Source organism: Acanthopagrus latus, chromosome 13, assembly GCF_904848185.1.
Source record: "Acanthopagrus latus isolate v.2019 chromosome 13, fAcaLat1.1, whole genome shotgun sequence".
Lineage (NCBI taxonomy): Eukaryota > Metazoa > Chordata > Actinopteri > Spariformes > Sparidae > Acanthopagrus > Acanthopagrus latus.
The window spans coordinates 13,079,389-13,094,580 of record NC_051051.1 but is presented as its reverse complement, the minus strand read 5'-3'; the positions used below and the strand labels follow the sequence as shown (position 1 = coordinate 13,094,580).

The window sequence follows — 15,192 nt, the reverse complement described above, 5'->3', positions numbered from 1 at the left end:
GACGTGTTTATTCTCAATCCTATTCACATCACAGGTTATCTCACCTATGTAAAATGTATCACTTCAGTTACTGTTATTTAGTCACATGTATCTTATGCTGTAACGAGTATCTCACACTAGTGGAAGTAAGAAAGGCTTGAGTTGGCAGGGGTTGTCAATACTAGATACTGCGGGACCACCAGGGCTTCTTGAGAAGGGCCCAGAGGGTCCCAGTTATACTTCCACCCGCTCATTATATAAGAGTGTGAACGGATGGCTGCTTTGATGTGAGATTTCTGCCTTTCGCTTTTGCAGTTTTACACCGGATTCTGCTATGTGAAATAGGACAAAGGCTCACTGAACACAGAGGTGGGACTACGTCAAAAGCCCATGCAGCTAGAATAATGAAACAGCACGCAGTTTATAAAACAGCATTTCTGCTGAATGAGCTGCAGGTGTTTTCTCCGCAGACGGTCTGACCAGTCATTGTAGGGAAGGCACAGGTGTTACCAATAATATTAATGATTGCTCGGTTGTGCTCAAGTGTCCCAGGAGCAAGAGCTCTGGACTCAAGTCACTGCCTTGATGACTTGTAACTTGATTTAACAGAAAATGCATAACTGGAGACTCAACTTGCACTTGTAAGTCAAAGACTGGTTATTTTACTTTAGATATGATGACTTAAATGACTCAAATGTATTTAGGTTAGAGCCTGACTCGCATGCAGTTTCTGGTGTCAGTGCCAATACCGTTTGTTGGGTGTAAACAATTCCGATACCAATATAACGGCACACTTTTTGCAGTGATCCCTCAAATATGGGTATCGAACACTATAACGTGTAGTGCAGGCGGGATATTTTAAAGTCAATCAACACATTTTATTGTCTAAAATGTCATCAGTCAGCTGAAAACAGTGAGCTTCACTTGGAATTTAATCAATCATTATAAATCAGCATAAATCAAATTTCCAGAACATAATGGAAAAACAGCCTCAATAGGTATCAGAGACTATCATTCAACATCTTTGATTTGTATTATTTTTTTACATACGCAATGAATATCAACACTTTCACTTAAAAAAGTTTCAAGGAATGTAAAATAATCCTCTTTGGAAAATCCACAGGCAAAATAACCCAAAAAGTGAAGGTAATATTTAACAAGATCTGTTGCACTCTGTCGCACTGAAATTTAGCTATGAGGGTCAACCTTGAAAGAAAAAAGGAGAAAAAAAAACCAAACACACACACAACTTATAAAGTATTTTGAGCACAGCAGTAATATTTTACAAGGTAACATTTATTTAATAGAAGTTTTCAAGCAAAAAAATCAATGGCATGGAATGACCCCTAGTTCATTGTACTGTATGTTTTCAGTTTAGCTCTTGAATTCTTATTTTTATGTTTTGGGTTGTTTTTTTCCCCCCAGTTTAGCTCTAAGTATTTCACTGTTTAAAAGTGATGGGGAGGGGATATTTTTGGGAGGGAAATCAAGAAATACACTTTTATTAAGTAATTTCTATTTGGATTGATTCAATATATAACAAATGTTATCAGTAATTTTATAACATTATCACATCATAATAAGTCAGACTTCATGAACAGGATAGATAATATAGAGATTAAATAATATCATTATTAGACATATGCTAATACCTAATAGTATTTTCTCTTTATAGGTATACTTCAGGTAGGACTGAAACTGGACCCTGAAACTGGAGCAGCAACATGGACGCGGCCATTATGAATAAGAGCATGTGTCTGTGCTTTCACTAGTGTAGCGTGTTAAAATACCCTTTTTTTTGGGATATACCTTCCAAATAATAATTAAACATTGAACTGCTCCACTGTGGCCCACAGTCAGGTCAATTTCACCGACAAAAACACTGGGACGTCACCACGCTAGGTGGCGCTCTCCCAGTACTCTTCGACTCCCGTGTCTCTGCGGGGGACGGGGGGCCGGGGGGGCTGCGGTCCGCTCCTCCGGCCCGACAGAGGGCGCTGCGCCGCGGGCGGGGCTACAGAAGCGCAGTGTGGGTTTTTTTTTTTTTTTTTTTTTTTTTTTTTGTTTCCCAGCTCTCGTCGGTGCGCTGTCCACTTCAGCACCACAAGGCGAGCAGAGGCAGCGGGGCTAGCTAGCGCTGAAGAGGAAGGCGACTGAAGACGGCGGCTCAGCCTCAGCATCAGCACCAGCGACCAGCGGACCAGCGCCGACCCGAGTCCCGAGCAGCAGAAGAACTACCCGCCGCTCTCCGCCCGAAAACGCCGACGACCGCGAGGCGACGGGACCCGCAGAGAAGGTAAGAGTTCGCGCGGAGGCTTAAATCGGATCAAGTTGAAAACAACGAGCATCACTGGTGAGGGGGGGAGCAACACGCTCCCTTCCCTTCCTGGTTCAGAAATACCGTCCGCCCGTATTCAGGCGGTGTTTACGTTAGCTTCTTCATACACTGCTCCTGTGGTCAGCCCGTGAGAGATAATAAAGACGGGCTCCTCGGTGATAAAGGGCTGGACGTGTGCCGTGTGTGTGTCTGTTACTGTGTGTGTGCGTGCTGGGCAGCTTGTGCTGCGCTCTGCAGATGGTGGTGGTTTTATAACTCGTCGATTTCCGTCGCTCCACTGTGGCCAGCTGCTGCTTCTCCTCCTTCATCCCCCTCATCCCCCCCTCCACCTCCACCTCCACCACCACCCACCCGTCCTCCGCCCTGCTGGCCCCGGGACGTTTAACCTTTCCGGCACTGTTTTCATATTGTTGCCGTTCGTGTGTGTGTGTGTGTGTGTGTGTGTGGTTACACCGCCTCGACTCCAGTTTACACGCCGTGTTAATACGCGGTGTTGCCTCAGCATTTGAGGGGCTGACACACACAGCTAGAATAAAATATGTTAGTCACATTTTTTTGTATAAGAGGCAGAAATGTGAGCTGACTTTTGTTCAACAAAGTGTTTAAAAATATCAAGATCTTGGTAGTTTTCTTCACCTGCAGCACAGACTGATGACTTATTTGTCCACTCACTGTTTTTGTTTTGTTTTTGTTTTTTTGACTGTTAGTTCACCCTGCTTTGCTATAATGAACACTCACCATGGCTGTTTTTGAATGGCTTACAGAGCACAGGGGTTAACATTGCCTGTGCTGATGCTGTAAAGGAGGCAGCTGACAGCCTTCACTCAGTGTCATTTCACTAACAACGTGTGAATCCTCTCATCCAGCGCTGCCGGGCTGAAAAGAGTCAGGTCTCCTGAGCAGCCAAGCCGTAAATTGTTCGTAAACATATCAGATGCACCAAAGCTGTGCACCGACCCGGGGAGAGATGTTGTTTTCGTCACGCCGTCTGGCCCATTTTGAAACTTTGACCTCTGCAGAAGCAGATCGAGCGTATAGTTTAGAGATTAAAGACGTTTATTTAAAAAAAGGAAAAGGTAAAACCATTAGTTTGGAGATCAAATTTGACAGATTTAATGATCTCAATCTCAAGTCTTTCTGCAGTCTTTGCAAGATTTGTCATCCTGGTGTATGATATCATGAATGTCTGAGCTAAATGTGACATTCTCTCTGAATATTACAGATGGAAAGAAACATCCTAAGAGTTCTTAATACGCAGTAAGTCCACATGGAGAGGATCTCAGCACTTGTGACTCGCTCAGAGCTGCTTCCTGATACATGGACTGTTTGTATCGTGACACAAATATTGATACTAAAGCCGAAACAATTAGTCATTGTCAATTTGTCGATCCATGAGTTGATTTTAGAGAGGATTAATCAGTGTGAGAGTCATTTTTGCAATGAAAATGTAGACGTTTCCTGCTTAAGTGCAAGATATTGCTGCTTTTTTTTCAGTTTGACATCATCATGAAATTTAGATTTTATTTATTTATTTTTTGTATGCGGATTTAAAATAAATAAATAAATAAAAAATGAAAGAAATGCCCGGGTGAAAGACTCTGAGTCAAAACACGTAGGTGTATGCATTAGCTTAATAAAACATTTTGAGTAATATCAGAGTGCCACAGATTCGCAGACAGACTGCCCACCCACATATACAGTGGACTTCCTTTGCAAGTGAGCCGGACAGTATTTTAAGTAAGTCGCTTTTTGTTTTTGTTTTTTAATATATTTTATTTTTACTTTGCGCCCAATGTTTCTGTGCTGTATCCTCATCCAAGAACAACACCTGATTCTTCACATCCGCATCGCCTGCCTTTGCATTGCACTGGTTTTTGTGTTTTCAGGCGGCTGCTATCATCAAGTGAATGCGATTGGGTGTGGATCCATAATGAAATCTATTCTTCTTCTTCAAAGCCACAATGGAGATCATGATTCCTTCTGTGCCGTGTTGTTCTCCTAGTGGCTGGCTGGTTTCAGAGGAAGTTATGGGAGAGTGATACAGGGCTGTCAAGTTTCATGTTGGATCAGGCTTGATTGAATTAAAGGGGATTGTTGGGCCTCGGTGGAGGTACTTTACCGAGTGGCATTTTAGTTGATAAGGAAACGAATCTTCAGCCGCAGCCCCTAACTGAGGACACACACTCATAATCCATCCTGCAAATTATGCCACGATATATGCAGCTGTGGGACTAAGTTCTCAAATGCCCACCATGTTGACGGAGCTCGGTCAGCAGGAGCTGTGTGAGTGACAGGACAGCGGCGGCGCCGACCAAAGACTCATGGGGACGCGAGCACCGCAGCGCTGAAATACCGAGTGTATCTCCGGAAGCAGTCTTCCATTTTGTCGGAGGCGAGATAGGCCCAGGTGAGGTAAGAGGCTGATAGAGGGATTAGCTTGTATTAGGATGTGGCTGCTCATAGAGGTGTGAGGGGAATGTCACTCACTCCGGCTCTATCTCCCTCCACCGTCTGTCTCTCAGCCTCCTTCCTCCACAAAGCATCTGTCTCCTGCCTGCTCCACACTCACATTGTTCCTAGATGAGCATTGATACCCGCCCCCCCCTACCACCACCACCAGCTCCACCTCCACCACTCTGCAGCATCTCAGTGCTTCTTTTCGCTGTCCCTCCTCGCCACATGCAGCCTCCGTCAATGCGTGCTTTCCTGTCCTCCCATCCCCGCTGGCAGACACACACACCGCTCCTCCTCCTGTCCTACTTCCCCTCTTCTTCAGCTCTCCTGAAGGGCGAAGCCGCTGTCGGTGAAGCCTCAAGGGGAGGGAGAGCGAGAAGGGACAGTGGCAGAGGAGGGCTGGAAAGGTAGCTTTTATCTGGTCGAAGTGTTTCCGGCAATTTACCAAGCGTCAAAGCACAATAGGCAGACATCGTCTCATGATGTGGTCTGATGGTATGATTTAAAAAAAACACACACGAACACACACATTGCTGCCTTCTGAGAGCAAATAAAGGGTGTGTCTGCTTATTCATAGAAAGCCAAATAGACTCAAAGCCCGAAACATTACTTCCTGATTCTCCTTGAAACTGTGCTTCAGTTGGCATGGCGAGGACTGTTGCGTAGCCGGGCTGTGTGGTTGCTCTGCAGGTGGTGTCTCCTTCATGTTTTATTTAAAAAGCTTGTCAGTCCGCGTTCCTGTCTCAAATACAAATCCACTCATGGAGGACTTCTAGCTCAAGATTTAGTTTTACTGCTCTGTCTTTTTGGTAGATTGCGGGTGAAGCATCCTTTTTCAAGAATGTTCTTTTTTTAGCAAGATTGAAGAAGACCTTTCACCACCAGTGGGAAATTAAACCCCCTCAACAATTATTACACAGATATTTGAGACTTTTTGCACTAAAAAGAAGCTAAAAGTTAAATTACACTTTTATTTTTTTTTTAAAATTGTATTATGAAGGAATGCACAGATGTATTGCCTGAACTTTGGTACCGGCAGGTAATCTCCTCATAGCCTGCTGTCCTACTATCGGCAAATAAGACGACACTCCCTGATGACAGTGGCCGACGTTTATCTGATGTGTCATGTCAGTTTTGCGCTGGCACGTTCATGAGCTACTGGCTCGTGACAACACTGACATCACTTTGTTAAGGCCATGTACACAGTGAAAAGTTCCTCTTTTTGAGTAGGCAGTTGTAGAGCGGGCTGAAAACGCTTCTGGAGAAGGTAATTTTAAGGAATCTTTCAGAAAGTAGGCGATATAACAGGTTGTGTCATACATTTGTATGACTGACTTGGTGCACATTCGAAGATAGTCTGAAGGGCGGAATAACTTAAAAACAGTTGGTTTAGTTTTTTGGGTTTTTTTTTTTTGTTTACCTGGTTGTTTTTTTTCCAACATCACTTCCCGTCCATTGAAAGTGCATCAGAAAGGGATCTCCTACTGGTGAGCAGCATATATACGACCAGGAGGAATAATTACAGCAAGCAAAACCTGTTTCACTGTACACAGAGTACAGCATACCATATGCACGTTTCACAGACCTGATTGTCCTTGATGATAACACCTCTGGAGACATCAGAACAATACATATAAAACAGCCATTTTACCAGTTTCACTCGACAGACATGACGTTGCAGCCTCCAACCATCCACTGCTTGAAGACACATGAGCTGCTGCTGTAACACCCTGGTTTGATATAGACTGATACTCAGTACACTCTGCCCTGGCTGCGGTCCTTGAGAGGCTGTTATGAGCTATATGCTGTTGTTGTGGGCTGTTGTTGCCATCATCAGGGCCTGCTGCAGCCCACTCACAGGCAGAATGCAGCACCTTCCCATCTTCCATTAAGGTTACCTGAGATAAATTATCACCCACCACCCACCCACCCCAGCACCCCCAACTCCCCCACCCTGCCGGTTCTGCAGCAGGGCCCGTGTCACAGCGCTCAGGCTGACAAAATAGCACAGCACTCTTCCCATGTTAGAGCGCATCCATTTTTAATCCTCCGCCTTTTGAGTACACACAAACACAGACAGGTACACTCTCTTTCTGGTTGATTCTTCTCGGAGTTAGCATTTGATGTTTTATCCCATTTCCTCAATCTGGCAGAGGAGCACATGTATCATTCCAATGTGGCTTTTTCTGGGGGGGCATTTCCAGTGCTTTGTGAACCAATACTCAAGTCATTATGTTAAAAAGTGGGTTCCATTCTGCACCTGTGTGACTCTAAGGTAACACAAAGTGCAGTTTTGCTACGAAGTCATTAACTTAGCCGTGGGCTACAATTTGAGCCCTGTTTTTTTATTTTTTTTTATTTTTTTTAACCTGCATCATGTTTTAGTATGCCCAATTAGCTTTTAGTAGATGCTGTTTGCAGTGTACTCGTGAAGTACTGGAGTTTCACTCAAGTTAGTCTTCATCCTATGTTGTCTAGCTGGATTTATGGATGATGTGCCATAAAGAATGCTGTTGCGGTAGTCCATTCTGGATGAAATGAAGGCCTGGATCAGTGTTTCAGCAGCAGAGAGTGATGGGTGGAGACGAGCTACGTTTTTTAGGTCAGTGAAGGCAGTTCTGATGTGATTGACGTGTTTTTCGAAGGAGAGGTTGCTGTTGAAAATGAAAACGAAGTTTCAGAGTGGACTTGTCAGAGTTGTCCGTGGTTTCGGTGAGGGATGTGGGGCAGATGATGATGATCAGGTCTGATTTATTACAGTTTAGTCGAAGGAAATTGACCTGCATCCATGATTTCATTTCAGAGGGGCAACTGGTCAGAGCGGACTGAGTTGCAGGGATGATAAATTTGGTAAAAACTGTACAATTGGACGTCGGCAGCACAACAGTGGTAGGGGAGACTATGTCGGCATATGATGGTATTGGGAGGGGCATGTAGAGGAAGAATGGAAGAGGACCTAGCACTGAACCCTGAGGGATGCCTTGGGACAAATGAGCGATGGAGAATGTGCAGTTGTCGCCGTTTGAGGTATAACTGGGGGAAATGTGGCAATCGATCTGTCTGATTCTCTGAGGAAGTTGTGAGGAAGTCAGATGAGAGTTAGCTGATAGTCACCCTCTCTGGTAACTTTAAGGGGCCATTGTTCTGAGGAAGACATGATCAATACTGGAATGTGTAACCGATTGACCCAGCCTTCTCATGGGGTATGTATCCACTGTCCTGTTATTACCTGACAGCATATAAGTTGAGATGGTCTGAAAGACTGCAGAGAATTCTGTGGGCCTTCTCTCGATGTCACATGTATTAAAGAGGTCTGATTCATCTCACAGAGTCTAATTCATCCAGACAGCGAGGAACTCTCAGACTTAAACAAAGGAGAATTTCCCTTACATTACCTTCTACTTGATGGACATCAGACAAAATGATGTACTCAAAAGTGTAGTCTCACTGAATCTGGAAATCTGTAATATCTGTGTTAGGATTTGACCGAGTTATGACTCCGGGAGCGAGTGCCATTTTTTTTAAAACCACAACTTATAGCGAACAGGCACTAGTTCCTTTGTTTTTTTAACTTTGCGTCACACCTGCTGCTGTTTCATCTGCTGACCATGATGGCAAGGGTGCTAAATCATCGGACCAACAGCATCAGCTTGATATTTATATAACACCAACATGCCCCTCTTCCTTTTTTCAGCTCATACAGTATCTAACCTCTCCCTCAGCACCCCTCTTCAAACTGCACGGCCCTCGGGAGGTGCATCACACTGTTAACAAAAACCCCTGCTAGAGAGTATGACTCATCTTGATACCCAAATCAGACTGTGAAACTCTTTTTATGGGGAGAAAGATGCCAAGGCAGCCTCACCTCGTCTGTTTAGGGTCTGTCCTCCTCTCAAGGCCTCCTGAAATCACACTTGACATTCTGTCAGTGGTTTGCATTCGGATTCTATACGTCAATAATGTAACCTTAGGTTTGAGGTCAGCCTCCCAATGTGGAAAGCATTTAAGCAACTTGGAAGATCAAGAGAACGCCTGCTTGATCTCCTGATCAAAGGGAGCTTAGCCCCAGATTCATCCTCATCAAGAAGCAGAAAAACATTAGATAAAATTTAGATCAAGGACCGAAAACTGAATAATTCAACCCAACTTTTCTTCCTCTTTTTTTATGGGGTTGGGGGCTGTTTTGTAATGAACTTTGTCCTCTGCAGCTGATAATTGTTAAATAAGACAATGTTTTATTCATTAGTTTCTTCAGATCTATTATTACTAAATTAAATGTTGGCCTTATTATCCTTTCTGTTATCAAATCTGTGCAAGCTTTTCTACCAGACGGATTTCTTTTCTGTGCAGCTTGCGTGCACAGGCGCGCACATTTTGTGTGTGTGTGTTTTGGCAAGAGATGCATGATAAAACAGGCACATGAAACTGCATTATTGAAGTCAATACAGTCATGAGAAGCGGCCGTGCTCTTTTCGAGTCAAGGCCCGTTTGAAGCTGTCACCCAGTTACTGCTCAAAGGGCAGTGTTTGACTGCTTGTTAGCCATCTTTGGGCCGTGTGTGTGTGTGTGGGTGTGTGTGTGTGTGTGCGTGTGTGTGTGTGTGTGTGGTGCTGTCCCCTAGGGATCCCCTTCCTCTATCCCACCGACTTCAGAGCTGCTTTGAAGTTCTTCCTCAGAGAAGAGGTGAAGGGAAGGAAAGAGAGAGGGGAGCCTGAGACAAAGAGGGGTGGGGGGAGGGAGAGCAGTGAAAATGCTCCATTCCTTATTCCTGCGCTCACTCGACTCATCGGCGGGCTGTTTCCCTCATAATTTGAGCATGATGTCACGGGCCGCACGGTGTTTTCTCAGCGCGACAATCACAGGAGGGCTCAGAGAGAGGGAGAGTGGTCGACGGCGGCAGAGCCCCGCGTTAAGAATTTACAGCTTATTAGGGTGGTCATGTAGCCGCTCTTCGGTCAAGCTCGTGAATAATGGAGGGGATCAGTGTATGGTTCCATCAGGTGATCCAGGTGTACTTTTTCAGGAGCTCCTCTGTGTGTGTGTGTTTATGTGTGTGTGTGTGCGTGTGTGTTTATGTGTGTGTGTGGGCGTGAGGGTGAGAAGAATGGAGAGAGGCGCGATGAGAACAGCTGCTCTGGCCAACACACCCTCAACACATAGCCATCTGCCACACTGACTCCAGAGAACTAACACACACTCACAAACGCTATTCTCTCTTCAGCAAACATCTATCTCTCTGTCTGTCTATGAGTGGTGGGTGATACGACCTACATTTTATATCACAGTGGTGTTGGGTTTTTTTTGTTGTGATGGTATTATAACATCACGAAAAGAAAAGACATCCTCCACTGAAACATGATTCTCACCTTTTCACTTTACAGTTTAAGTTTAAGGGAACATATCTAATGAGGGGAAAAACAGTTAATCTGATGAACGTTGCAGCAATGTTACGTATTACAAACCTAAGCCTTGAAGTAAACGCGCGTGCTCAGCACGTCAAGATAACGTAAGCTGAACCATAGTCACTGACATATGGCTGGAACATGCTAACAGCTAAACCTCTGCCAAGTACTAGTGAGTCGACAACTTTGCTAACGCGGGTGAACGTCAAGCAACAACACAAGATATGTGACTTAGAGAGACAGCTAATACTCGGCACTCACTCATTCAATAGACTTTGCTCGATCACTGTTTCTGGTTTTTTTTTGTTTTATTTTGTTTTGTTTTGTTTTAGCTTCCTCCAACAGCGTTCTCTTTGGCCTGCTTCCATAGCCAACACTCCCGGCACCGGTTCTGGTGCACATTCTGACCCTGAACTTGAAAACATCCTTATTCTCCAAAGCTGGCGTGACAGAGGTGAAACGCATTCACCCAGCTAGCAGAGCTAACGCAGCACATTCAGGTTGCTTTCAGGGAAGCTCTGTAAATCACAGAGTTGAGACAGAGCGGCCAGAGGATATCAGAGGGAAACCCAAAAAACGTACTCTCCATATTACGGTGGTATTTGGCGCCGCCTGCGATGTGCCGCTGTAAAGCATTGAACGTTGTGATGCTGCCTCATTCAGCGAAGTTACATAGTAAACAATGGCAAAACTCACAGGTTCCGAGTTTGAACTCCCTATAGTACATTTTATATTCGATCTTGTTGTTGTTGTTTCATTCATTTTTTTTCCCTAAAAATTGGGCTGGTTTAAAAGAAATCCAATTTGAGCCACTTTGTAACAGCAGCACCATGTTTTCTACACAAGGTCAGGGTTCTCACTTTTGCAATACTGCAGAAGCAAAAGAAAGACAAGATAATTAACCTCCCCTGTGTGAAAAGCAAGAGAAACAAACGACTCAACTATGTTTTAATTAGGACGTTTTACTTTATCCAAAATCCACAAATGACACAAAACTTAAATCAGCACCCCGAAGCCAAACTTGAGCTCTTCAGCTCTGCCGCGAGAGATTTACACACACACACAAATGCTTTATTAATGACAGCTTTAATGCGCTTTATTGCGCACACACACACACACACACACACACACACACACACACACACACACACAGGTGTTTGTCGAGCAGGAAATGATTGTTTTTGTGTCTTAGTGTTCCTCGGAAAGCCTCCTGCGGCGATAGATACTGTTGATAAAGCAGAAGAGTGAGTGGGAGAAATGATCCTCTCAGCAGCCCATCCAGAGCTGTCATAATCCTGAGTGGGTGAGGTGCTGGAGAGGATCGAACAGAGATAAGATGATGACTCAGGGAGCAGCTCTCACATGAGGAAATGAGACCGAGCCTCAATAATGGCTTGTTTGGTAAATTACCAGCCTCCCTCTCTCACCCATTAAAAAACAGTATTTACAAGGGTAAACTAATGTAATCCCCTGCTAGCCTCAGCTTGCAGTTTTATGATCTATGTAAATGATGTTGGATCGTAACAACATTCATTTGGATCACGCGCGGTCTTTTAAATAAACAGCATTTTAATTGCCCCGGATAAACAGTATTGTCGGTGGGCGCGTGTAATGAGTGACAATGGTTCGTCGCGAGCGAGGAATAAAAAAAAAAACAGCAGACAAAATGTCATCAGCGCCGAGCCGCACCGCGTGGCAGAATTCCATTTATTTACCCCGGAGAGATGGGAAGAAGGCCAAGGACGCAGCGAAATAAAAGCAGGAGGTGGTGATGCTGCGAGCAAAAAACTGTGCCGAAAAGATGAATGCAGGCTCTGACCTTTTCCATCTTTTTCTCTCGCCGAGCACACTGGGAATTCATATCAGCCGTGCCTGCTGCAGTCATCGCGCCGCCTTCCCCCATTCAGAGCAGGCCAGACCTAAAATAACAGTTTGTTCCCTTTATCGTCGGCTCAGAGCCGATGCACTGGAGGATGCTTCTAGCAGATTGACTCCAGTGTGTAAAGTCTATACCTGAGCTCAGCTTGGAGATAGGCTGGTATTTCTGTCTTTGCGTGTTATCGGGAGTGTGTGTGTGTGTGTGTTGGGCACACTCCTCCCTGTCAGAGAGTCGTACAGTGGGGGAGGGGCGAATCAATCGCACTCTCTTTCTATGATTATGTAAAATTGTAAGTGTGTTTGTGCGCGTGTGCTGACTGATGATTGTGTGTGTCTCTCTCTCTCTCTCTCTGCGCTGCTTGGTATATGCTGTGTGTGTTTACTGAATAAGCATCCATCTGAAGCCTCCACAGTTAGATGATTATGAGCATTATGACCAAATGGGTCTTGGTAAATAATGAATATCCTCAGAAAGACCTGTGTGCCAGCATGCGTGTTATTCACAAGCTACTTCTCCAGCAGCTTGAGTTTTACTTCACCCTTTGATTGCCCTAATAATGTGGATTATTGGCCACTTAACACCACCTGGGCGCTGTTTTGCTTTTGCACAAAGAGGGTACGAGGAATAACATGAAAACAACACATGGCTGCTGTAATTGTTGTAAATGATTGGTAACGTGGCAAGAAAATACTGGGATAACACTGACAGGCAGTATGAAATCAATAGGATCATACATTTGACTGAAAAGGTCACCCACAATGCAGTGTGTTTTCGATTAGATAGTCGAGGCTTATTTTCAGTCTGCCTGTTGAGAGTGAAATATAAGAACAGGGGTTGAGGACAGGATTAGTAACCAGTGCCCGGTTCACATATCTATCGATTACACCTACAAAAAAGGGAGAGTAAAACAAGTAATTGCCGAGAATGAGGAGTAAGATATGTGTAAATACTGTACGTGTAAAAGTAGGAGCTCACCCCACATCCACCCTGGATGTTCAGTCATTAATAGCTGGTACAATTTTTAACAGTTGAAATGTAGTGCCAAAAGAAAGGCAGGTGTGACGGCGATGTAGGGAACAGGTCGACTATAGATATGTACTTTATTTGACCCCACTTCAAAAAACACAAACTATCCCTTTAAAGGTTTATCAACCATTCATGGACAAGAACAACTGATTCACCTAGCTTTTATTTGCATGTCTTTGGATTGTACCCAGAGAGAACCCATGCAGGCGTTGAGGCTTTTAATGTATGTGAAATTCTTAACATTTCCAGTAGGACTAAGTATGTGAGTGAGTATGTGAGACTAAGTACAGTCAGATGAAAAAAGAAAAGAGAAGCAACAAAGTGAAATGATCCAGCGTCTCCGTATGAGATCCTTCAAACATCTGTACTGCTCCGAGTTTAAACACATGCTTGATGGGTCGTTTTTTGGGTTGTTTTTTTTTTTTTTTCCAAAAGCAACATTCAGTTCCTCCAAATAACAAGGCTCCCCACTGTGTGTGGGTATTCACATAGGACCGATTTTGCTTACCGGCGCTCTCACAAACACTTTGGCGGCAGGCACGAGTTAAATTGGGCAAAACAAGTCAGTCAGATTCACGCCCAGAGGAAGCTCGACCGAAAAGCCTAGAGGAGAACATTCTTTACTTGTGCAAACACATCCACGACATGTTCTTTGAGTCTGTAAAAGGCAGGCGGTGCGAGAACCTAACATGGCTGTACCCCACAAACAGCAGGGTAGCCTGTGTGTATCTATGGTAACTACTCTCTTCTGTGAGAGAGTATACAGGTATGTGGACACGGACAGTGGGTAGTGAATTATTTAGATGCTCCATCAGACAGCGTCTGCCAGACAGTGGATTCAAACTCCCTCCTTGCTTACTGGACTGCGAGGAGGGAGATATTAGGTGGCAGCAGTCTTTGATTTGTATATTTTTAACAGTGGAGGGTGGGCCCAAACCCTAACCCTTAACCCGTAGTAAAAGCTATATCTGTAGTCATGTCCCTTTTTCAGAATGTTCTCTTACTAATGTGGCTCGGTCTTGGGATATATTTCTGAATGATCATAGAAATATTCTAGGAATTTCACGGGGATAATACAGGCAGCAGTGTGTCTCTGTGATCCTCTCGCTCTTATGTGACTACGTGTTGCTACTTGTCACCTTGATCATGAAGGTCACACTACTCCATAAGCTACAATATGGTATAGAATTTACAGAGAGCTTACAGTATATACTACAGGTTAGAGATTCTTATAGATCCAAGACAATCTTGCCAGAAGAAATATACGTATTTACAAATCCACCTGCTACTTCAGCACCACAGACAGTCACACGGATTTATCAATACACAGTTAAGCTACTGAAATTTCAGAGCCGTGCTCAGGCCACAGCTTGTAGCTCACCTCAAATCTCAGTCAGATAAAGGATCAATGAATCAGGCAGACTTTACTATCGACTGAATAGCCCCTCTGCCCATTCTCTCTCTCAGATACCCGGGGATGGCGAGGGGGGGTGGCAGATAGTAGTTGGCAAAGAATTGCGGAGCTTCACAGCTGAACAGTGTTGCAGTACTCTCCTAAACGTCTGAATCAGATGGGGACTTGTTTTAAAGTGTTTAAAACAACAGAAAAAAATGAAATACAATCACAAAGCTTGCGTTATGGAATCCAAGTCTCCAGATGGCCTCTGAATCCCAAACTAATATGCAGAGATGTTCTTTTTCATACCCTATTTAAAGCCAAAATCTGGAATCAAATATTGTTTTAATCTATTTGGGGTCTTCCTGGGATCTGGATTTTGTCGGACAAATATGGGGCCATTTAGTTTTTTGTTTTTGGTGAACTTGTCCTTTAACGAGAGGGACGCATTTCAGTCTTTTTGCCAACAAAGGGGATGGCATTCCCCCTCACCCCACATCAGATCACCTACTGGGTGGCAGCCTCCATCTAGCCCCCTTATCTCCTGCTAGACAGAACCACTCAGTAGAAAATCCCCAAATTATTTTTTGGACTAAGCATTAAAAAGAAATAATAAAAAAAATGGAGCCAATTTGCTTGCAGTGTTTTACTCAGTCTTGTAAATATGGTAAGCTTACTGTCATTTGGAGCCAGTTTTACTCAGCATTGTGTTTGAATG

The 15,192-nt window shown here is 44.2% G+C and overlaps 1 protein-coding gene across 6 annotated transcripts in view; it reads left to right on the top strand.

Moving 5' to 3' along the window:
• The first annotated feature begins 498 nt into the window (after positions 1 to 498).
• The window catches only part of srrm3 (serine/arginine repetitive matrix 3), an 84,636-nt gene continuing 69,942 nt past the window's right edge, over positions 499 to 15,192 (top strand). For 4 of the 6 annotated variants that reach the window (XR_005078663.1, XR_005078662.1, XM_037120234.1 and 1 more), the window contains exons 1-2: positions 499 to 620; positions 1,655 to 2,275. The gene's annotated coding sequence lies outside the window, so the exon portion shown is untranslated. Of the gene's footprint in view, positions 621 to 1,654; positions 2,276 to 15,192 lie in introns of those variants that run through there. The other 2 variants (XM_037120231.1, XM_037120233.1) reach the window with 2 other exon arrangements.